The sequence below is a fragment of the Cryptotermes secundus genome, unplaced genomic scaffold (genome assembly GCF_002891405.2).
Source record: "Cryptotermes secundus unplaced genomic scaffold, Csec_1.0 scaffold41, whole genome shotgun sequence".
Lineage (NCBI taxonomy): Eukaryota > Metazoa > Arthropoda > Insecta > Blattodea > Kalotermitidae > Cryptotermes > Cryptotermes secundus.
The window spans coordinates 311888-335918 of NW_019731215.1; the positions used below are offsets into that span (position 1 = coordinate 311888).

Consider the following 24031-nt stretch of genomic DNA (forward strand, 5'->3'; position numbering starts at 1 on the left):
GCCTTTCGAAACCTGACGGCTTCACGGCTGCGCTCGCAGGAGCCCGCCACTGGATTCTATGGTCAGCCAGTAGAATCCGATCGACATCACTCAAGTCTTCTACATGCCCTATTCCGCTGATGGAAGTTCCAACCTCAACACTTCAATGGCGTATAGCACTGGTTGGTTCATTCCTAGTTACTTAAAAAGGTTTCCATTACAGGAGTTACACAGCGATAAATAACCTGAGCCGATGTCAATAAGGCGCTGAGGAAAGGCTATGGAAGAAAATGATTGTGGCCTATGTCAAGACACTATCTTGACATTGCACGGTGACTGAAGAAAAAAAAAAATTAAGATAACAAGTAACTTGGCCGAAATTCGAAACAAGCATATCCTCAAAGCACAAATCTATCCTTACCGCGATACCAACCTGCTAGGGAAAATAACGGAGTTTAAATTCAGGGGTTTCTTGCGGCAAATACATTCGCCACCCAACATGTTAAAAGAGGCCTCCTCGGATATACAATTAGTACTTACTCGAGTCGCAAATAGAAAACACACTTTAGAACATTAATCCAAAAGACCCTGACAGTTCAGACAGCATAACGCGGTGCATAAGGAAAATATAACATTCTTGATTAACTAAAAAAACCAGTCTGGTTTTATGAAGTGCAGTAGGAACATTTCTTCAACCCTTCGCTAAGCGCAACCGCGTGTGCTATTGTGTGAAGAAGGCTATCATGTGCACAGCTGAAGACTGACAGGCGGAAACCAACACTCTTAAAAGGATTGCCGGCTGCGAATGGCGTGAGCAGCAGCATGAAGCTGGGACTTGTCACAAATTTTCAGCTGTCGCGACGAAAATAATTTTAAGGTGAAAGTACCCCTATGCTAAATGCACCGTGTCATGTATATGTGAGCGTGGAGGTACGGCTTCACACATTCTTAGCCTCGGCACTAGGTGCAGGAATCAGTTTCAGACCACTCAGCAGACTGCAGTCTGGGTTGGGCCCAGAACCGGTGTCCACTGGTGGCGGAGGGATGATACCTGGTCCTACCTAGAATCGGATCACTGCCGTAAGGCTTGTAGCCTATCACAATGACTGAGCGGGGGCATATCCTACTTTCAACTTAGTAACAATATTTCATGCACATGACGGTCCCATACTCTGAAACCATTCCCAAAATAGTATGTGCTTTGTTTTATATTTTTTTCCCTTTATGTATAGTCTTCCCTATCTTATCAGTGTAAGATTACTACCACGGGATGAACACCCAACTGCAGTAAAATAATAATAATAATAATACTCATAGAATTAATGACATGCCACACCTCGGATTTTGTTCTGTGTGGGTGCGGAGAGGGATACAAAATTTATCACAAAACTACCACAAACAACAGATTGGTTACGAGTAAAACGGGAGGACAGGATGTGAATGCCATAAGAGGAACTGTATCTCGACTCGGCATGAGCTGACACGATCTTGATCCAGCGTCAGTCTTGTACTAGTTACAACTTCAATTTAAATGAAACAAAATATAAATAAGCAAGTGTCAGTTTCACAAAAAAAAAACACACTACTACTCCTAGCACAGGAAACTGGGTGGGCTCAAACTACCCGTTCTGGGCATGGTGCTGTGGGGTCATACATCAAGTAGAAAGGAAACAGGATCACCCCAAAACCACATCCTCCATAAAAGGCGTATTAAGTAGCTGAATACGCCATCCAAATCTAAATTTCTTCCAAAGACAAGATATCAGAAACATTGAGAAGATTCATCTGTGGTGATCTGGTGATCCGCAGAATTATACAGCAAATGAAAGGTATAAAAAAACCTTCAACAATGTAATGCATAACTCCGGTCTACATAAATACAGTGACACAACTGACTGTTCCAACACACTAACTGCTTTGCAGTAAAATTGATTCGTTATTACAAAAACTATTCTTGCACATTCTTAAAAATACCAGAACCTTGCTTTCAATAACCGTTACACTTCATTATTCGGGCACAAGGAGAAACTGGAATGGGGGGGGGATATTATGTCCCACAACTTCCCACAATTTAAGCCAACTGTTTATGTTTTTAATAACTAGCTGTTAATTACGTCTAATTTTAAAAGAATATAAACCAACGCTCAAAGTGTGGCACAGATTGATGATACAATTTAATAACTCTGAACAGGAGCATCACTATAAGACAAAAAATAATCAAGAATACAATGAACACGTGAATTCCTAATCACCAAGAGCAATTTTTTCGACCTGACACGAACTTCATAAATTTTACTACTCCACTGGAACTTCTGTGCACTGTGTATGAGAATACTCATGACAGGTTTAAATGCTACATGATATCGGTTTTGATTAAAAAAAAAATAGCACAACACTTCCTCCATCTAGTCCCGAATTCAGGAAATCTGGGGGAGAAAAACTTGAAAACTACATACACATCGTCTTTACTAGTCTTCGTGTACTGAAATGTACAACAGTACTAGCGCAGCAATATACACGTACATGCTCGGATATATCATCTTCGGAGCTACAATGTCATTATAGATGACGAACACAATTGAATTCTTCCCAAGAAGCTGATAGCGATTCTTTTGGTCAAGAAATTAACCGCCTTTCATGGAACCCGAAGGGTCAAAACCGGGTTCACAAATTGCCGGCACAAGCATCTATTCTGAGCCAAATGAATATAGTCCGTACAGCTACTCCTGACCTACAAACTATTGGTATTCCAAGTACCAAATCCCACGTCCATTGTTCGCTGCTTAGTACCCGACACAGTCCCATGCCACGAGTTCCTAACACGACTGAGAGCTAACCTTCAGCCGCCCCGCAAGCATTCAAGACTTGTGCTTGATCAATCTGTACATGCTGCAAACCTTAGCCCTCAGACCGCTTATTCTACATTTTCACAGCTAACCGCTATATTTGGAGGCAGTCTTCTACATCCTACAGTTTGGCCTTCCGATCGACCTTAAAGGCAAAACTTTCACAGTTTACCCCATCCCTTTCCTTCTCCAAACACGCGCAGATAAAGCGGCAGGCTTTATGCCACAATCACGGTCTTCCAGCCTATAATGCTGAGTCACACACGTCACGTGCTACGGTCCTGCAGGTAGAACTGACGGACTGACGGGTTACCCACAGGCCAACAGTCCAAACGATTGGCAGGCCGGCCGCACCACACACGTCAGTTTTGCCTTTCAGTCTTCAACTGTGCAGGCCGAACTGTGTGTGTATGGGGGGCCTAAGCCACGACTAAGCCAGATCACGGTAGCCGAGCGGTCTAAGGCGTGCACTGTCTTCCCTCGCTCGGAAGCCGGGATCGTTGGCTCGAATCCCACTCAGGGCATGGATGTTTGTGTGCGTTTTTCTGTGTTTGTGTACAGGTAGAGGCCTTGCGACGAGCTGATCACCCGCCCAAGGAGTCCTACCGTATGTCTAAGATCTAGAAAAACCAAAGTGAACGGAGAAGTTCATGGAGGTACACCTAGGCCCACTGGGGCTTTGCGGCAAGGAAAAAAAAAAAGCCACCACTAACAGACGAAACGAGTGGGACTACAACGTGCGAATGAGGTGTTTTATTAGCCCAACACCACGCGGCGCGACCACCAGTTAACAGTCCTACACAAGACCAAGCGAGAGAATACTCGTACATCTCACTGCGCGTAAGCAAGTGAATGACCTCCCGACTGCTGGCCATACGCATGGTCAGGGTACATGGCGTAACGCGAAGGATTAACGAACGTGACAAACTTTACTCCGGCCGCTCTGATGTCCCTCTCGCGGGAGTTCAAACTTTATTGACAACTCACTTGTAGCCTAGGGATTCAGATACCGTGTGCCACCGCAACCCTTTCAATATACAATTTACGCAAATCCCTCTCCCCATCTCTTCCGGTCGCCAGCGAGTAGTTTTGCACATTGTCGTTGGTCCCTAGCAGGTTGCAAGGCGACGGCAAGTTACCTAAATAGCTTTCCTTGCCTCCATATAAATTCACAGTATGCTACTAAATGTTTCTGTACACCCATAAAATAATTTGCGAAATGTTTCGACTAATTTCGTTATTCAATTCAACGGCTGTCGTTCTCTCCTACACAATCGAAGTGTGTGACATTGGCTTGATATACCAGTATATTATTAACACTTTGCCTTATAATTGGTTAACAATGCTTGTACTGATAAAACTACACACCATTATTTCAATATTTTTGCAGTTTCTCCCAAAAGACAATGCAAATTTCAACTATGCCTGTTCTAACAGAACTGATTTAAGGATAGTTCTTACTACAACTAATCTTCCCGTAACTGAAACGCAATAATTTACAGCCAAACATGGAAAGTCACGTACAGCAGTTAACGTTTATGAGCGAAGAAAAACACTGCAAATTACGTGTTCCTTTGACAAAGTCGCAAAAATGCGCACTGAGAAACACAAAAAACGACGGCCACGAGAAATTCTTTGGTACATTCCCTTCGTACATCCAGTAAAACTAGAACCCCGTAATAACTCCTACTAGTTTTGGCTTCGATCTGCGCGTCGCTCGGAGAAATCTATACGATTCTTACAATAATGAGAACGTCGTTCCAGCGCTTTAATATTAAGGCCTTGCGTCTTTAACCAAATTCTGCGAGATCTATGTTTCAGGAAGAGCTGAATTGAACACATGGAAACAAAAGAAAAGAAAAAGAAACTATTATTTTCCCCCACTGAAATCTAGCGATATGAACATACAGAATTAAACATATCATTTCACCTCATCAATACAAAATTGATACGGATCACGGGTTGTAGGACCAACGTCCGAGGAAGTCGATTTTTGCTCAGCTATTAACAACTGCATATTAGCACGGTTCAATAACTCTAAGATTTTTATGGGGAGGAAAAATAAAATGCTGCGTTCACCTTACATCTCCAACCGAACTTGGTACCTGTGGTCGATAATGCGCCATAACAAAGAAAAAGAAATAGCCCCACGTTCATACAGCAAAAAGTGAGTGTAACTACGTCACAAACACAAAATCTCGTGCTCCGACGATATGCTAAAACCTCGGCCATTCAAACTGATCCCAATGCTTTTATAAGATGTTCTGTTACCACTTCAAGGGATCTACCTGCACACAATTACAACAGTACATCTCACACAGGAACGCTACATTCGAAACAGAAAACGTTCAAAAAGCGAAGGGCATAGTGCACCAGGAACACACGCCAAGAATATGAAAAAGTGAACTTGAGAAACGAAGCTTTGGTAGACCTTACAGCGCAATTCATAGGCCAAACGGGGGGGGGGGGCTCCAATGAGTTCTGTGACGCATCTAATTAAGCAGAACGAGAACTTCCTGCAGTTTCGCATTCTGCAAATTTCAACCGGTCAAAAGATAAATAACATTACATATAGGTGTTTTTCATGAAGTACGCACAACACAGATATAAACAACCACCATCTGCAATGGAGCTACACTGGCTGCTGTGTGGGTAGTAATAACAAGGACAATAATGGTCGTGCAATTGCAGAGTTGGTAACTCAAGGCCCGGGGCCCACTCAACTATCCACCGCTGCCTGCGAGCAAATACGAAAGCTATATTATCGGCTTCAAATTACGCCCTTCAATATACATGTAGTATCGCAAAAGTTTAAGATATAGCTGTCATCGTGCTTAAGAACCAGCCCATAAAATAGCATGCGGCCGTGAAGGCAAAGCTCCAAGCATTCTTGATCTTTCCTTATATCTTCCGACCACAATCATGCTCTCATTTCTCTCGCGCAGGTCGACACTGAGTAATGTTCACATAATTCATCAGAGCAAGAGATTCGTTAACTGTTGTCTCGAGAACAGTTCTAACATCACAGACACTAATAAAGTTACTGCCTTAAAACAAACGGCTCACTTCAGTTATGTTAATTACGAATCCCCTGACATGTTACTTTTAAGCTTCAGTTTCTTCTCACACGCACGACCAGAATCGGCCATGAAGCGAAAATATCCGAAGTGTTCCGAAGGTGCATTATCATGTAGTGAACGGCGTATGTCTTCTATTTCAATGCGTTCGGTGATCGGGTCATCTGGGACCCTCACGCACGCAAAACACGGAAGATGGCGAAAACAAAGGGTGATCGCACCGTTCGAATATGGGCGAACTTACGAACAATTCTCCGTGGCCTTCCCACATCGCTCCAGACTGTCGGAATAGTACCTTGAAATATGTCCCCATCGCCTCATTGGAGAGCATTTTCCTACCTCAATAAACACATTTAACCTCAGCATCATTAATCACGACAGCAACCAATAGAGCCAAGCATTCTAGTGCTACAGATAAGACAATGTCACCGGCCAACTTCATTCACAATGCTGCAAACCTCTTCATACAACTTTCCGTAATATTTTCTATCCATGCTCCTACGAACTTAAAATGATTAGGTGCACATTTCACTCGGCCGAGTAAGTGCACAAAAAAAAAAAAGACCTAATCACAAGTGGGGGCATATTTAAATCTGGAAGTAGAAGACCATCTCTTGTAAGCCATTTCGCGACTGTGAGAATAAAGCAACATCTATGCAACGCCACAATGTTACCTTTTCTGCCAGATATATTGCGTACGTCAAAGTCTCAAGCACTTCATACTTATCACTTGTTCCCTTCCTGCCTTCAAATGTAGAATAACGTTCTCATCCACAGATACGTTTCTCTTCACAGCGTGCATCATGTCGCTTTGACTGGCTTGCAGAACTGCATCAGTCACGTACATGTCCACCTCGTAGGTATCTTTCATTTGGTTGTAACGAACTACTGTCGGGTTAGTTTATAGTCCTGTTTTCCGTCTATAATGCAACACTATTAATTTAACAACATTCACACTTAATTCACTCAATGTCTGTTAAATGTTTAGAATGTAGTTAAAATTATTAAACATATGTACATTTGGTGTTAATGCTACATGTTTCAGCAGCATAGGTCCATCTTCAGGCGCACACATCTTTTAAAGGGGTCTACTGCACTGTGAACGGTCAAACTGTGTTCATTAAGGCACGTCTTCATTAGTAATATTTTTTTTTATTGCTAGTGGGGTGGGACTAAGTTCCTTGTACTGCGGCCACTTCTGGCCTATTGCACCAGCCCCAGATGATAGGTGAGGGTGATTGTGGAGCAATTGGTGGAATGAAGAGTGGCAGGATAAACCGAAGTACTCGGAGAAAACCTGCCCCAGCGCTACTTTGTCCACCACTATCCCACTTGACCAGACCCGGGATCGAACCTCGGCCGCCGCGGCCCTCATTATTACTAACTTCTTTTAATTCTGACGTTGTAGGATGATTTTCTTCCTATCTTAAATATTCCTGCTGTTTTCGTGCCCCTCACTTAGGGCCCCCATACACACACAGTTTGGCCTCCCGTTCGGCCTGCAGAGTTGAAGCCTGAAAGGCAAATTTGATGTGTGTGCTGCGGCCGGCCGGCCAATCGTTTGGACTGTTGGCCTGTAGGAAACCCATCAGTCCGTCAGTTCTACTTGCAGGACCGTAGCACGTGACGTGTGTGATTCAGCAATACAGGCTGGAAGACCGTGATTGTGGCAGGAAGCCTGCCGGTTTATCTGCGCGTGTATGGGAGGCCTTAGCTGCGTCTAGTGTTGCTTTGTGTTCCTTCTACAAAGACCTTTGAATTCTGATGTTGGAGGTTGATTTTCTTCCTATATTATATTGGCTGTGCAAGGAACACAAAGCAACACTAGATACACACAACTAAGCAAGAAGCTCAACCAATAGGTCACGAAAACAGCCGCTATATATAAGATAGGAAGAAACTCATCCCACAACATAATTCAAAGCAGTTAATAATAACAACGAAGTCGTGCCGCAGTGAATACTATTTGACCAAGTACACAGTGCAGTGTGTGTGTTGCCTGAAGATGGCCCTATGCAGCTGAAACTTTTAGCATAAACACCAAATGTACATATTACATTTTTATTAATTGCATTTTACGGATATTTGTGAATTAAGTGTGAATCAACGTTAAATTAATACAGTTGCATTATAGACGGAAAATAAAAAAATGTTAAGTTATACCTCAATGCAACAGGATGCTGAAATATACTACTGTCGAGTTGTTGGTCAGCACACATTTCAAGGTCCATTTATCAGGTGAGTTATTTTTGTCGTATCGAGTAGATAGCGCTTCCATATGCACCGTCAATTTACTCACGCATCAAACACTACCATAGTCTCAGCTAATTTATTTTAGAATATCTCTGGCACCTGGAGTCTGCGTACTGACCATCCATCTGCTGGGTGGTTAGAACTGAAACGTGCAGTGGAAAACAAAAAGTACAGACGAGCAGAGGAAGCCTGCTCCTATGGGCTGGGCTCCACCAATACTTAACGTCATTCGATTTTCTACATTGTTTACGTTCTGTATGGCATAAAATAGTTTCTGAAAACCTGCACTCAAGTTTCTCAAGTTGGGGAGGGCGCTGCCTCACGGGCCCTATCCCATGGAAGTTCCTTCCACTTGCTTAGGCGCTCGATACATGTCAGGGACCCACGCCCTCTCGTGTCTGCTCCGCTACTAGGGGCCCTGTCCTCCCTCCCACTAGAGGCTATGATGCGAGAGCGGCACGTGTTATCATGCAGGCTCCTTGCGTTACGACAGATAAAATAAGATTATGTGACCAGTGCCTGCGTGGGTGTTTTCAAGATGAATAACGCTGATTAGAAATCTTGTGTGAATGACGGACTAATATCAAGTTTGCCGTCATACCAAGGTCCATATTAAAGCAGTAGATACATTCAGCACATAAAAAGAATCCGAAAAAAAAAAAACCGGCGAATTGAATTTAAATGAAATTTCGAAGTGGCTTAGTGTCTCATGCACCTTTGGCACTCATTATCGAAGAACATAAAGCAAAGACGTGAGGAATATGCTCGGTCCGGATAGGCAAGCGACAGAAGCAACTTTTATTTTTAGGTTTGTGCGCATACCAGCACGTCGGCCTCGTGAGAGTACAGAACCGCCGATGCGTTCGCTCGACTGTACGATCAACACGTAGGCGCTAGACACAGATGCACTAAGCGTGATCTGAATCCTGCCCCGACCAGAGAAGGCGCTGTTTATTACCAACAGTAAGTTGTTCAGCCAAAGTAACAGTGGGACGCAGGCCTAGTTGCCACAAAAGGGTACTAGTATCATAAAAAATACACTCTTGAACTGTTAACATTTTAAATAAAAACAGCCTTCCCATCTTTCCAAAAATACTGGCAATGAGGGGGGAGGGGGTTTACTGGTCCTGCCCACCTGTTCAGCCCGCCACGAACCGCCAATGCCAAAAAGGTATAAATAGCATCACTTGAGTGACGCAAAGGAGCGATCAGGTATCTACAGGGCAAAGTTTGACAAGTAGGTTTTCTCAAGCCGAATTATTTTTTTTTGTAACACTTCAGGTACCACGTGGCTCACAGAACATATGTTACTTACCACGGCAATTATCAAGAAAGCGTGATGTATTCGGTATTCAAGGATGACAAAACAAACTCGTGAATTACATAACGCGTTCGACATTTCTAACGTTCTCCATCAGAACTAATCTCTTATTATATATGGGTGTCATACGCACACCACTATGTAACTTGAAATTATATTTTGTTACAAATATTAGTGCCATGCCATAGAATAATATGCAACAGATGAATAACACCCGCTTAAAAACAGAAGCAATGAACGAAGGATTCAGTCAACAGATGCATCACTAAGGATGTTGTATGCCTGCATCAACATACTCAGTATAAAATTAACTTCGTTCGTCAGCAGTTAAAAATATTTAATATCAATCCTTCACTTCGTAACGGTAAATGATAAACCAGGTATCAGGGCATTATTACCGAATTCTGGTCGATTATTCTACTTCTGACAGAGGTATTTACAAAACGTTTCGACCTTAAACGCAGTTGTCCTCAAAATGAAGATTTAACAAGAGACCATACAAATAAGAATAGGTTTGAATTCGGAGTTATACTTTAATAATGACAATACTGTATCATGATCCAATACGCAATTTCGAATTTCGCGAAAGTGGGTTTCATTTACCCGCGCTTTATTGTCTACTACTTATAGTGTCGTACAAAACTGCAATCCGGAATTCTGGAGAACGAGAAACGCAGCAATGCAAACTCCATAAGAAACTGCGCTATCCCCACCCTCATTCAGAGCAAAGGTCTATGCTGTTACGGTACGTACAGCGATAAAGGTGACTACGTTGTGGGCAAGAGCTGAATTATATTACCGGAAAAACTAAATGTTTCAGTACACCGATTTCTATACCTGCAGAACGTGGAATTACTGATATATTATGTACCAGAAAACACGTGCAAGGAAGAGGGTGCCGGTTATTTTAAGATAGTGACCCAGAATTTTAGTGTGGGCTGATAGAACATGGGTCTACGGATAGATTCGAATTTGACGGGCCCCCAAAACCTCACACCACGAAGTTCGTGAAGAAAAGTACAAGCTGAAAGATACCACAAAACCTTCGTACAGACTCAACATACCACGGATAGTCCAGTAATACGCTCTTATGAGGTGTATTTATTCAGTGATCCACTAAAGGCTACTGTATTTTCTGTAGTCAGTTGAGAAAAGAGTTTGTGGGCTAATCTAAAACACTCATCTTTTGCAGTTCAACTTCGGCAAACCAAATCCAAACAAAAATTAAAACGGTCATACGGTCAGTGTTTCTTCCATTAAAGGTGTCTGCATATGTATATACAAAGCCCCGAACTCAGTTTTACCCTACCGCAAGGATGGACAATTACCTAGATTAACGGCCGTGGCGATCCGTTGGGCTGACCACATGACACCCTCTATCCGCAAAAGTTGGCATTAACTTCGCCGATAAGCGGCGGTCGCTCGGTCGGTATAGTTCGCTTGTGGACTACAGGCTACGGAGTTTTTTTGGAGGGCCATCATCTGCTTATGTACGTTTTAAGGGCAAAACACCCTGGTCAATTTGTAGCCTTGAGTAAAATGACGGAATAATGAACTGAAAATGGAAATTGTCTTGGCATAATCTGGAACCACGGGATTTGCCTGGGGGTGGGGCAGGGGGGGGGGCAAGACAACGGTGCTCCGGGAGATATTCAAACCAGACACGCCTCAAATAAAAGAAACGTCACTGCCACAGCCAATAAGAACGATTTCATGGGTGTATAATGGGAAGTGTTGATATTCGTGTCTCCCATTTGTACAATACACCGATGTAATGAAGCGTACACAACAATATTTACAAATATTTTAAGAGTGAGACTTTTGCTTAACATTTTCTTAAATTGACGACGAACTGAATATATTTTATAATGTATACAGAGAAACACGATAAGAATGTTTTGTTTCAATCTTCAAGATGTTACCGTGTCCCGTGGGGAGGTGGGTTAAGAGCCCTGAGAGTCGTAGAAGGCGACAAAAAGGGAACTCAGGCTTGGGGGTATAACTGGGCTACCATGTCAGTGGGGAACATAGATACATGGACCTTGTTTCCGGGTTGGACAAAAGGTTGACACTGCTCTGCAAGTAGGCGCCAGGCAGTTTCGTTCACCCTTGTACGAACGCAAAACCGGTATTCTACCCAACCTTACATCACGCCACTTGGAATAGGGAGGAAGAATTGCGGACCGCAAAATATGCTTTAAGTAACAACAACAAAAGAAGACGCCATTTTCCACTTCTAAACGAAAGTTAATCTCAAAATCTGCCATGAAGGATTCGCGCTCGGTAACGTAAGTTCATAATATTGCGTAAACTAAAGCACATACGCATTGCACTGAATTAAAAAGAGAACGTAAAAAGTAATGCCACGTTTTATTTTACCATCACTTCTCTTCGAAGAGAATCAGAATACATTCACATATCCACATTACACCGCGTATTAGCTAGGACACGGAAGTTGGCGTTTGAGCCCCAAAATGTGCGTATCGTCATTCATTTATATTAGGCCTCTTTAACCTAACCGCACCCGTAATACACATGGTCGCCGACTTACGACCACAAAAAATAAAAGATAATTAAAATGTAAAGGTTTTTAAAAATAAATTATAAAGATTATAAAGGTTAAAAAATACTGTTGGTAAATATATGGCCGACATACGACCTGTCAGTCAGAACGGAAGTTGGTCGTAAGTCGACGACCAATTTCATGATCCTATATATGACAACACATCACCGCCAGCCTCTGGATGAAACTGCATATTAACGCGCAGGCGTACTGCATGAGACAGGAATGCAAAACGGTACGTCAATTCTATTATGTACAAACGATGACACTCGTAGTCTCTCTCGATCCACGTGACTGCAATCCTAATTTTTGAAACATTTATCTAGAAATATACCTAGGAGTGGACGAAACAATATGCATGTCATCATATTGCTATGCGACACTCGATCATGATTGTGCGCATTCTTGCCAAAGTCGGGGTGACTCAGCCAATGACCAACCATGAGTCTGACCAACGCTGTGTTCCGAGCACGGAAAGTTCTACCACCACGCCCAACAATGGTGGGACCATACACTTTTCCATCGCGGATGTATGCGGTTAAAACGGTACACTACACAACAATCTCCCGTTTCACTCACAGAACCTAGTTTACTATAATCTACGTCCATTAAAACAAATCACTGACAGGATATCGAATTACATGCCTGTTTCACAGGATAGTGCACAGAAATCAAAGCAGAGAAAAGATGGGGGTGGTTCATATAAATATGCACCCTGTGGAAATTTCCTAAAACCTAGGAGAGCTATTTCAACTTCAATGGCTTAACTTCATATACTTCTTATGTTAACGGGCTATGAATATGAACTAATAATAACCTCTTCCGTTTTACTTTCTTATAACAAGTGCTAGACATGACCTCCATATTCAATGACAGAGCTCAGATCTACCTAACAGGAACTGTGCAAGAGTTCGAAGATTCTGAGTGTTGTTCTTTAGCTAGCAGTTTATTGAATTCGATTCCACTGTTCCTCTACATTACTGACCGGTGGGCACAGATCCCGGGAAAGAATTGAAACAACTTTTCCAACAGCCACTACACTTGACTGTGCTTTCGCAGAGTGTCATGTTGGAACAAGATGCGAAGACGAGCAGTGAGCAACATGTTTTCCAGTACTCCAGTTATGTCTTCGTTGTGGATGTTGGTGATACGGCCCTAGTAAACCATGATTCGTCTGTGAAATAACCAGCAGGTATATACTCATCATCTTAGACTAGACTATTGCAAAACCCATTCACACAATACATGCCTTGCAAGCGCATCGTGTGGTACACACTCTTGCATAATCTGCCTGCGACTAATACTCTTGTTATGTATGGTGTATAGGCCGCGCCACAGCTCGAGCGGTTAGTCGCTGGATTCCCACCGCCGCGGCCCGGGTTCGACCCAGGGTCTGGTCAAGTTGGATTTGTGGACAAAGTGGCGCTGGGGCAGGTTTTCTCCGAGTACTTCAGTTTCCCTTGCCAATCTTCATTCCACGAACTGCTCCACAATCACCCCCACCTATCATCTGGGGCTGGTACAATAGGCCAGAAGTGGCCGCAGTACAAGGGACTTAGTCCCACCCCACTAGCAATAAAAAGAAACCAAAACTGATGTCTAGTACCTTTCAAGGGGTATGCGGTAGTATAGTTGGTTGAGGCACTACGCTACAAGATGGAAGGTCGCGGGTTCGATTCCTAATGTCACTGGATTTTTCAATTTAACTAATCCTTCCAGCCGAACTATGGCCTTGGCGTCGACTCAGCCTCTTGAGAGAAATGAATATCAGGAATCTTCCTGTCGGTAAAGGGTGGCCGGCGCGTAACGCTGACGTCATCTGCGAGCCGACTGTCTAGAAAATGCAGGAGCTTCGATATCTCTCAACCCTATGGGTTTCCATGGCCTCTTCAGTGATAATTTTACTTTGTACTTATGCAGTCTTCTCCAACCTCCTGTTACTTCATCTCTTCAGTCCAAATATTCTCAATGCCGTTCTCAAACACCCTCGGTCTATGTTCCTCCCTCAACGTCAGAAACAAAGTTTCACACACATACAGAACCACAGGCAAAATTGTGGTTTTGTATATTTTATTTTTGGGGGGGGGGGNAGGACAGCAGACGAGAAGAAAAAAGGTTCTGAACTGAATGGTAGCAACCATTACCAGAGTTCAATCTCCTTTTTTTCGTTTCCTCCTGAATCACGTTTTCATTTGTCACAGTCGTTCCCTAATATTTGAGCCGTGCCACATTTTCAAAAAATCTGTTTTCTATAGTTACGTCATGATTTTGTCCTGCATTTTGGTGACGAGAAAGCAACATATACTTAGTTTTCCGTGTTTATTTCCAGACCAACCTCATTACTTTGTTCAATGAAAGTTTGTTTTTCTTTATTGTATATATACTCGTATTATCACCCATTACATTCACATCATCGGTACAGACCAACAGCTGATGCGTCCCTTTTCAGTTCCTCCTGGTTTTCCTGGACCTGGCATATTCTAAAGCAAAGTTGGCGATAAAGCATCTCCTTGTCTTAGACCATTCTGGATAGAATTATCAGACAAATGTGACTTCACTATACGTTTCGTTTAAACACATTTAAATCAGCTTAACTAGTTTCATGGGTATCCTAAACTCTTGTCAGAATATTGTACAATACTTCCCTCCTATGGGCTTTCTGATAGCTGATGCACTGTTTCATTGTACTTCCATTTTTCTCAAATATCTGACGAATGCAAAAGATCTGATTAGTAGTTGATCTGTTACGTCGAAACCCACAATGATGATACCCAATAATTTCATCTATGTATGGATTTCACCTTGAGAGAATATTGGATAAAATTTTGTATGAAGTTGATATCCCCCGATAATTACCACAGTCAATTTTATCACCCTTCTTGTGAACTGGTACAATAATAGACTCCTTCCACTGATCAGACAATTCTTCCTTATGCAAAATAGAACTAGCTTACAGATCTTAGAAGTAATATTTCGCTTCCTGCTTGAATAAGTTCTGCAGGAATTTGATCACTACCTGGTGATTTTTATCCTTTCAACCTCAAAAGGGCTAGGATCAGGTATTAACGGCTCAGCTGTATGAATTTCCATTTGCCTAACATCACTGACCTTATGTGCATTCAATACTGAGAGTAGTTCTTCCGCCTATTCAAACGTTTTGGGAATCTGCAAGCAGATCACCATTCTCATCCTTCACTAAGTTACTTCTAGGTTGGTAAACCCTCTTAAAGTCATTTATTCCTCTATACAGGTCTCTTACTGTTCACTGCAAGCGCATCATTTTTTTCTTTCAGATATTTCCTCTTTTTATTCCTGAAATGCCTGCTGGTTTCACGTCTTATATTGTTCAGATTATCCCCATTTATTTCGCTTTGATTCTGTAACCATTGCAATTTGGCTCGTTTGCTTTGCTCTAGTAATTCTGAGCATTCATCGAACCTTGGCTTATGCTTCTTCAGTTCGTATTAACATAGACGCTCCTTGGCTGGAATTCTGATACTTTCTCCATTAGTTTACTGAACTCTTTCTGCCATCTGAATTTACTGGTCTCGGAAAAACTCACAACTATGAAAAAATACTAAACGTTCAACATACGCTGAAATAAGGTTTTATTTTCATTTCGTGTTTTCATTCATTCAATTCCTGTAGCTCCTTCTAGAGCACAGGGAATCGGTGAAATTCCTCCGTCTGGTCCTGTTGGCTGCCAGTGATTTTACTTCGTTCCATATTTTGCCTGCTTCTCTGGTTTCTTCCAGTACTATCTTCCTCCAAGTTTGCCTGGGACAACAACTGCAAGCACGCTGGGGGGGGGGGATCCTCTAAGCAATACCGGTCCAATTCCAGATTCTTTTCTTTATTTGAACATCAACTGGCTGTTAATTCCTAAATGCACATATTATTCATATTTTCTATTGGTAAATACGTAAAAGGTGAAGCCTTAACACTGTTTGGTACACACGTTTGACTTCTAGCTAAACAATGAAGCGCTTCCTGCAAATTAAAATGAGTTTAGAATACGGAAACAGTTCATAAAACGTAAAGTGAACCATGGACTTCATTAAGCACCATGAAATAGAGTACGGGTGAGTGGAAGAACAGGTTAACCATTCCTAACACAGGCACCAGACAGATGAAGCTTCGCCCCGTGGGAACACCCCCGCTCCCCTTTATATAGGAAGCTGTGTGGGCCCAAAAGCCGGTCTGGACATTACGATAAAATTCTGCCCCTACCGGGAATGGAACCCAGACTACCAGACCGTCCAACCCTCAGCTTAGTTGCTACACCGCTTCACAAGAGGTGATCACAGTATTATTATTCCGTTTCAAATAAAGCATCCCAGAATAGGAGATTACCACCTCAATTCTTTCCGGTATGTAATTAGATCTCGAATTTTGGTATGTCATCTTGTACATGTCCCTCAACCAAAAGAGTCTGGAAAGTGTACGCCGATAGAATATTGATAATACTAGGCACTGCCTCCAGATGTAGTCTAGTTATTCTAGAAAGGAGAAATGTATATGTATACAAAATTACAATTTTACTTATTCTGCATTGTTAAGTACCACTTGATGAATCACCCTAACAAAACTAGAGAAAATGATACGAGCTTCATAATTTGCACTCTCCACCAAGTGTGGCAGCGATGAAATCCGAGTGTGGCTTGGAATATGCGGAGCATGAAACACGCATGGCATACAGAATGTTCGTCTGGAATGCCTGAAAATTTTGAAAACCTATGTACAAAGAAATAGGGCTTCGACTGGAGTCATATGCCTCAGGATAGTGTTCGGGGTGGAGGCTGCAGTTTCATAAAGGCAGCGAATTTATCTAGCTGTTCATACACGTATGTTTGAGGACTGCATTTAACTGGTTCCGTACAAAGCATTGCATTAGACGGTTTCTACAGAACGAGCCAGTATTTTCATTTTAATGTAGCTGAGATGACCGGCCCTGTGATCTAGTGGTCAGAGTTGCTGACCATAGATTCAGAGGTCCGGGTTCGATTTCCGGCACTACCAGATTTTCTGAGATCTGGAACGGGGGTCCACTCAGGCTCAGGATCTATTTCAAGGAAATAGAGGCTCCGGTCTAGAAAACCGAAATTAACTGCCGTAGAGACTCGTTGCGCTGACTATGAGACACTATGAGCCGACAAGCGTCGGTAGTTTGTTTGCGGACTAAAACTACGGAGTTTTGTTTTTGTAGCCGAGATTTATTACACGTTAAGGTGGGGGGGGGGTCGAATGTGCACAAGCATCGCAAATTTGCAATCCCCGGCGGGCATAGGCAAACAGGGGGGGAAAAAAATGTAACAGTACGCACTGGCCCTGCGAGGCCCGGACACAAAGAAAACATACGAGTAGAACGCAAGAGTGCATACCACATTCTGCAAGCCGCCTTTGGATTGCAGATTCAGCCGTGGTAACCACTACATTATTTTTTACTTGTTCCGGTTAAGGTACAATACAAATGCAGTTTATATTGCGGCAATCCGTACAAAACACCTAACATATACCGCACTAGCTACTGTGATGCTTCCAGCAGATGGTCCCACTCGCTGATCCTCTGTACTTCTTAACGCCTGCGGCGAGACTGAACTTCTTAATTATGATTTTGGTGTTCTCTAAAAATCATGCTACTCCCTACTGTCTGCAGAGTAGCAGCATAAAATTCTGCCAAACTACTCCCCGAATGATACGTATTAGGCTGTCGATAAATTATTTTTCATCTGTTGGCTACAGATTCAGAGGCCCGGGTTCGATTCCCGGCGCTACCAGATTTTTTTCTGAGAGTAGTGGGTCTGGAAAGGGGTCCACTCAGCCTCGTGATTGTAATTGAGGAGCTATTTCAAGGTCGAGAAAACCGAAATTAACGGCCGTGGGGATTCGTTGCGCTGACCACGTGACACCCTCTATCCGCTAAAGTTGGCACTAATTTCTCCGACAATCGGCGGCCGCTCGGTCGGTATAGTTCGCTTGCGGACTAAAACCACGGAGTTTGTTTTGTTTGGTATCGCATAACGGTACTCACTCCTCCAGGTTCCTATGGATAGAATACAGTATACTGCAAAACGGCGCAATATGGCGAAAAACGTGTTAAAATGTACGTCGGGCTTCTTCATGCTAGACTGGACAAACCAGGAAAAACAATAATACATGTAGCCGAAGGGTATGTAAGGTCGAAATTAAACCTGGACACACATCCGCCTCGCTGTCATGTGCACAATGTTAACAGAAGGCAGCGCCATAGCTCAAGCGGTTAGTCGATGGCTTCCAAACGAGGCAGACCGGGTCTGGTCAAATGGGATTTGCGGTGGACAAAGTGGCACTGGGGCGGGTTTTCTACGAGTACTTCGGTTTCCCCTCCCAATCTTCATTCCACAAAATTCTCCATCATAGTGGCCGCCGTGCCGAGTGGACCCACTTGGACTACNCAAGCGAAATATTAACAGAAGATTATTGCCGACTGGCGAAATTGTCCATTCTTCGCCAAAGTTTTTTAAGTAACTCTCTGAAACTGCTTATTCATTCTAACAATCTTATGGTCAATCCCAGCAACATTTTTTATATTTACAGCCATAGTGCCGTAGGGTTCGGTATACGAATTAAACGTTTCTTACGAAATCAAACAATGGGAGAGAGATCACGTCTACATAAAAAAACCAGTCATGCTTCTTTTAGTAATTAACAGAAGTGGTGAAGAGCACATTATTATAGAATTTTACAAGCGACAATAAAACAGCAGTAAAACTTCGCTTACTCGGTTCCATGGGATCGAACTGAGGACGTCGACAGCGGAGTTACCTTGGTTTATGATGTAACATAGCATCCCTACCACTAGACGCAATCAATTACAACACAAAACCCGTAGTCTATACTTCAGTTTCTACTTAACACAATTACTCCGGTCCGATAAACATTACGCGAACTTTTCGTTGTACAAGTGTTTGGTGTCACCGCACAACGCAATTACATTATCATCGTCTTACTCTGCTAGCAAGCATGTAAATCGCCATGAAAAGAATTATGAACGAGGCTAACTTAAGAATTTCACCAATGAATCCAGATTCATAGTTCCTGCATCCGGTATACTGCGTCGAACAGAACATGCCTAAGGATGATGCTGTTGTGGCCGAATTCCAATTATTTGAACAGAAACTGCAGAAAACCACTGACATTCGGCCAGGACACCAGGTCTTTGGCTAACGCTCAACCTGTAACCTCCCGAAAACTGAATGCTAACCATTAAGCCACAGCAAGCACTTAACCGAAACTAGTGAGCGATGTTTTGTTCAGATATGAACAGACAACCAGACAACACAGCAATACAATGTAAAGCAAATATCTGATGAACCTGTCTAGTAATACCACGTCCCATCTAGCACAAACTTGGGAACTCAAATCCTCATTTAAATGCAACCCGAATATTCTAGCTCCTTGAACAGGCCGTGAGGCAATAGGATGCGGGAGGGAAAAAATTAAAGTTTGAAATCGAACGCAAGACTACTTACAAAAGGCAATACGTCAAAATTAATGGAGCTGAGCCCTTCTCGAGAAACCGAGTTGCTCAGCTGGTCATAAAAGTCCACGTTTTACGGGCCCCGAAGGTGCTCATGGGAGTCAAACGTTGTCTTTATCCCGAGTTGAAAAAACAACGAAAGAATATTTTAATCCGTTATTCTGATTGTGCTAAAGATTCCCCCCCCCCGCCAAGTCCGGTGCTCCGTTTAACATTTCGTATTAAAGATTTCCACCCTTTGGTTAGCGACCCCCCTCCCTCTCATGGTTGGGGACAATGCCTTGTTACCCGTCCTCAACATTTTAGTCAACATATTTGCAGATATCCTCTACATCTGAGGACAATTTTCCTCCACCCCGACACCCCAAGACGTGTTATTCAGCCCTGTCAAATATGCTATGACTATCAACAGCGAACATTCTCCCGATTCATAAACTGCACTGAAATAATCAACTTACTCACATTACGCCACTGAATTTTACTTTTATAGCGGTGGCAAGGTAATGAACACCGTTGCTTTTGCACTCTACAATTTATGCTCACCTACCGACCAGCTTGGAAACGGGGCACACTGGTACTTATACGATTTTATCACCGCTTGTGGACCAGTACCCTTTTTGGTTTTGGGAACGGGAATGTTACTCGAAACAGTTCTGACACTGGATGGGGAAGGGGCGGGACAATAATTTATAGCCTCAGCGACTTCCGCAAATATACTGAACTTGTTTACGAAGAACTCTGGCTCGCCTTCTCCGAGATGCCTGGAGTCTCGCTCAGACAAGACATGGCTGATGGCCAAAGCAGAGAGGGCATGACAGTTACTTAACGTGTTGGGATATGTACAAATTTAGGAATATACAACGATGTAAACAGAGTTCTCTTCCATCACACATCAGTGTGACGTCATAGAATACAACACTGCTGATCCAGTTTTTAGACCTCGGCAATCGGATTGCATGTAAGATACTCCAATGTCCTGGAAATTATATGGGCAGTTCTTTGTAAGAAATTTTAAAACCGACTAATTGTACTACACCACTGCTTCCATAACTTGTTCCCAATCTTTATAATTCTTCCTTACAATTAATCATGCTGTCATTACACACGCCTGATTTATTTACCTCGTATTTATATGTCAAGTTGTAACCTCCTACATAAAATCAGCCTTTGACGGTATTAATTACTCTGCGACCTTCGATATGTCTGTTCAAATGCAAACCGTACTATCTTCTGTGATGTGACACCATGTATTCTGGCAGAAGAATACAAAACATCACATCCTGGAAAACAGAACTGTTCACAGTAACTGCCAAGAGAGTCAAGGCTCTCGAAACAACAGAACACAGCAACAGTTTTTATACGTTTCAAAGATGGGTAAGGCACATCCAACAAATTCAGTCCTGATGAACACCCCTATCTTTGAATGATAACTGAAACACGTTTTGCATTCAGTTCCAGGGAGAAAACACATTTTTCTACCTTCCATCTTCTATTACCATAACAAAATTAAACATTCTTTTATAATAATTATCAGAAGTTAATTTCCCAAAACTTATGCCTCACATTATTGCAATCTGTTTTTAATAATGCATGCATGTATCAAAATGATGTATTCTGCATATTCCCAGTACAAAGAATAATGGAATACGAATTTCACTTGCCAGTGATTAACTTCAAAGCAATTTTGAATACAACCTATGCCTAAAATATGGTTGGGTTAGTTATCTTAGTGTCTATTACACCAGCACTTCAGGAACCAGAAAAAACGCTCTGACCAGGCATTACAACACATACTATATAAGAAGCAGATACATGTGTAAGTGCTAGCGCACTAGCTTGAGTGTTTTACACACTTCTTACAGTGCACTGTGCCTGGCTCTGCAACTTGTTCTGGACACTGTGAACATGGATATGTGCCACTGTTTCACAAAAGAAAGAGGCAAGGATAATGGAAGTATGGGAGGCTTGCCTGCATTTCCACCTTCATACATTTCTTGAAGGAGAATGTCATGTAACTTGTGATACCCAAGCATTTATTCATTATCACCACTGATACATGGAATGCGGTACAGGAATCCTCTCTTACCTCTGAAGTAGCTGGTATGGCTTAACATTATTCCTTGGAGCAGGATGTAATATAACAGGAAACTTCAGTATTAGCACGACATGCCTGCAGCTCACCATCCGTATGTCCATTTTCTCTTCAGATGGGAAAGTTATAGATGAGAACCCATAACTTAGCTAAAGGACCAATACTTCCATAATGACAAACATGACAAATGTATGTACACTTGGGTCGGAAAAAGAATAAACATCGATTTTACATACCAGTCTGCCTAGCAACTACTACCTTTACACACCCCCATTAGCTGTGACTTATATTCTCTCTCTCTCTCTTTGCTACTGGTATTCCCGGGTAGGGAATAATGTGCAATTAGGTAACATGGGGAACCTGCTGGTCAGCTTAGTCCCAGTACTCATGGTCATTCTTTGCCTGACTCCAGTATAGCATCACACATTCTTGTGAATCTAAAGTACAACTGACAAGCCTGAGTTTGAATCAGCTTCCACAATAAAAGTTCTTGAAAAATTCATACATCAATTTTCTTTCAATACCATAAACTGCTGCAACATCTTCACTGGTTTGAGCCAGACTTGAACATCCTTGGTGATCTCTCTCTGTGAACTGTTATTCGGTATTTTTTCTCTGTCAACGTTCACAATGAGAACTCAGTTTCGACATGACTAAGCCTGTCACAAAATATTTCCCTTAAAAATCATTCCACAACTCGCAGGTTCCAATACAGGTAACTCTTGCATCACTGGAGTATCTGTGGTGTTTAAATTTGGAAGCATTCGAACTCCAACCGGTTCAAGTATTACAGGAATACCATTCATCTTATCACAGAAGAGAACTGCATGTAACCTGAAATCTTGACTTTACAACTCTAGTATTTCATTCACAAGCACACCGAAATGTCTCAGTATACATCAGCATAATTTGTGCAGATGTTTAGAATTTATCTGACATGCTGCACATAAGAAAGCCACAATTTCAGTTAAGCAGCTACAATGTTATAACCTTTCTGAAGTTACAAACATCAAGTTGCTCATATTTAAGGCTCTCAATTTTGAGGTTGGTAATTTTCTTGAGCTTAAGTCTGTAGAAATGTTTTGAAGAACAAATTACTGCACCTAAAGCTTTAATGAAAAAGGAACAACTGTTTCAGCACCAAATGAAATCCCAACATGCATATGAATAGAAGTAAAGCAACCTGCACAACAGTTCCAGCTAATATCATATTAAGGTTCCTCCTCATACAAGGAACTATAAACAATAAATTTGTTTTACATTTGAATATGCAGCTTTTGCTGTTTCATGAGGCAGTGTGCAAGTGATTTGGCATTAGCACTGAAAATTATTTGATAAACATGCACTATGTTTACAGTGAACTTTCATACACACAGAGAAGCGCCTCATATCCTAAGAGTTCAGTGACGAGATCTAGAAACTAGTACAGTAGAAATATAACACTTAAATGCCAGAACAACAATAACAATCATGGTTACCATCCGCTGATGGCTACTGCATTATTTTGTGCCATGACAACACAGCAGTACCATTTATAGAACAAAACGATAAAAGATACAAACCATTAGAAGAAAGCTGAAAACAAAAAATCAAAATTGCACCCCCNATTTCATCCTGAAACATAATGATTCTTCTAGGAAACACTTCTCCTTAAGGAACTAACTGAAAGTAGTTCCTATGCAAAATCAGCAATCTATTCACAAGCCCAACACAAGAAACATGATATACAATACCTGTATGGAGTCACAAGTTGAGTATAGCATCTTGTTTCAGCAATGCACCTCTCCTAAACCAATTACTGAGAGAACTTGTACCATATCACCCCCTCCCCCCAAATAGAAACTGTCATTTCTCTTTGAATGAATACAAGTCCTTCAAGTAGTAATTGATTTAACTACCAATATGTACTGCTGACTGGGAAAGAATGTTAGTGAAGGGGCATGGTTTATACAAAATAAATATACAGAGCAATATAGAAGAAGCAGAGTCGCTCCTTTGTCAAGAACTTCAGCGTAACTTGCAGCACCTCCCACTGGTCTGAAAACTGAAATTGAAACAATTTTAACAAATATCCAATGAATGTAATTGTAACAAACTTGTGAGCACCTCATGTTTAATACCTTCAGTTCAGAATCACCCAGTTAGACATGTATAGACACTCTCATTATCTGTGCATGGTTTTATAACATGAAAGTCAAATGACAAATAATTCTGCAGAAATATGATCTCATTTATCAATCTACTCAATCTGTTATGCAAGTATATGCAAATTTTAAGCACGGTCCTACATCATTAAACATGAAGAAAACCTTCTATCAGTAAGGCTGAAATCATGAGTTGCTCACAATACATTAAAACAATATAAAAATTATTCTTATGCA

General features: G+C 42.0%; 1 protein-coding gene across 2 annotated transcripts in view; it reads right to left on the reverse strand.

Moving 5' to 3' along the window:
• Window positions 1-24031, reverse strand: part of LOC111866379 (serine/threonine-protein phosphatase 1 regulatory subunit 10) — a 127457-nt gene that overhangs the window by 21386 nt on the left and 82040 nt on the right. The gene's annotated exons all lie outside the window — the stretch shown is intronic.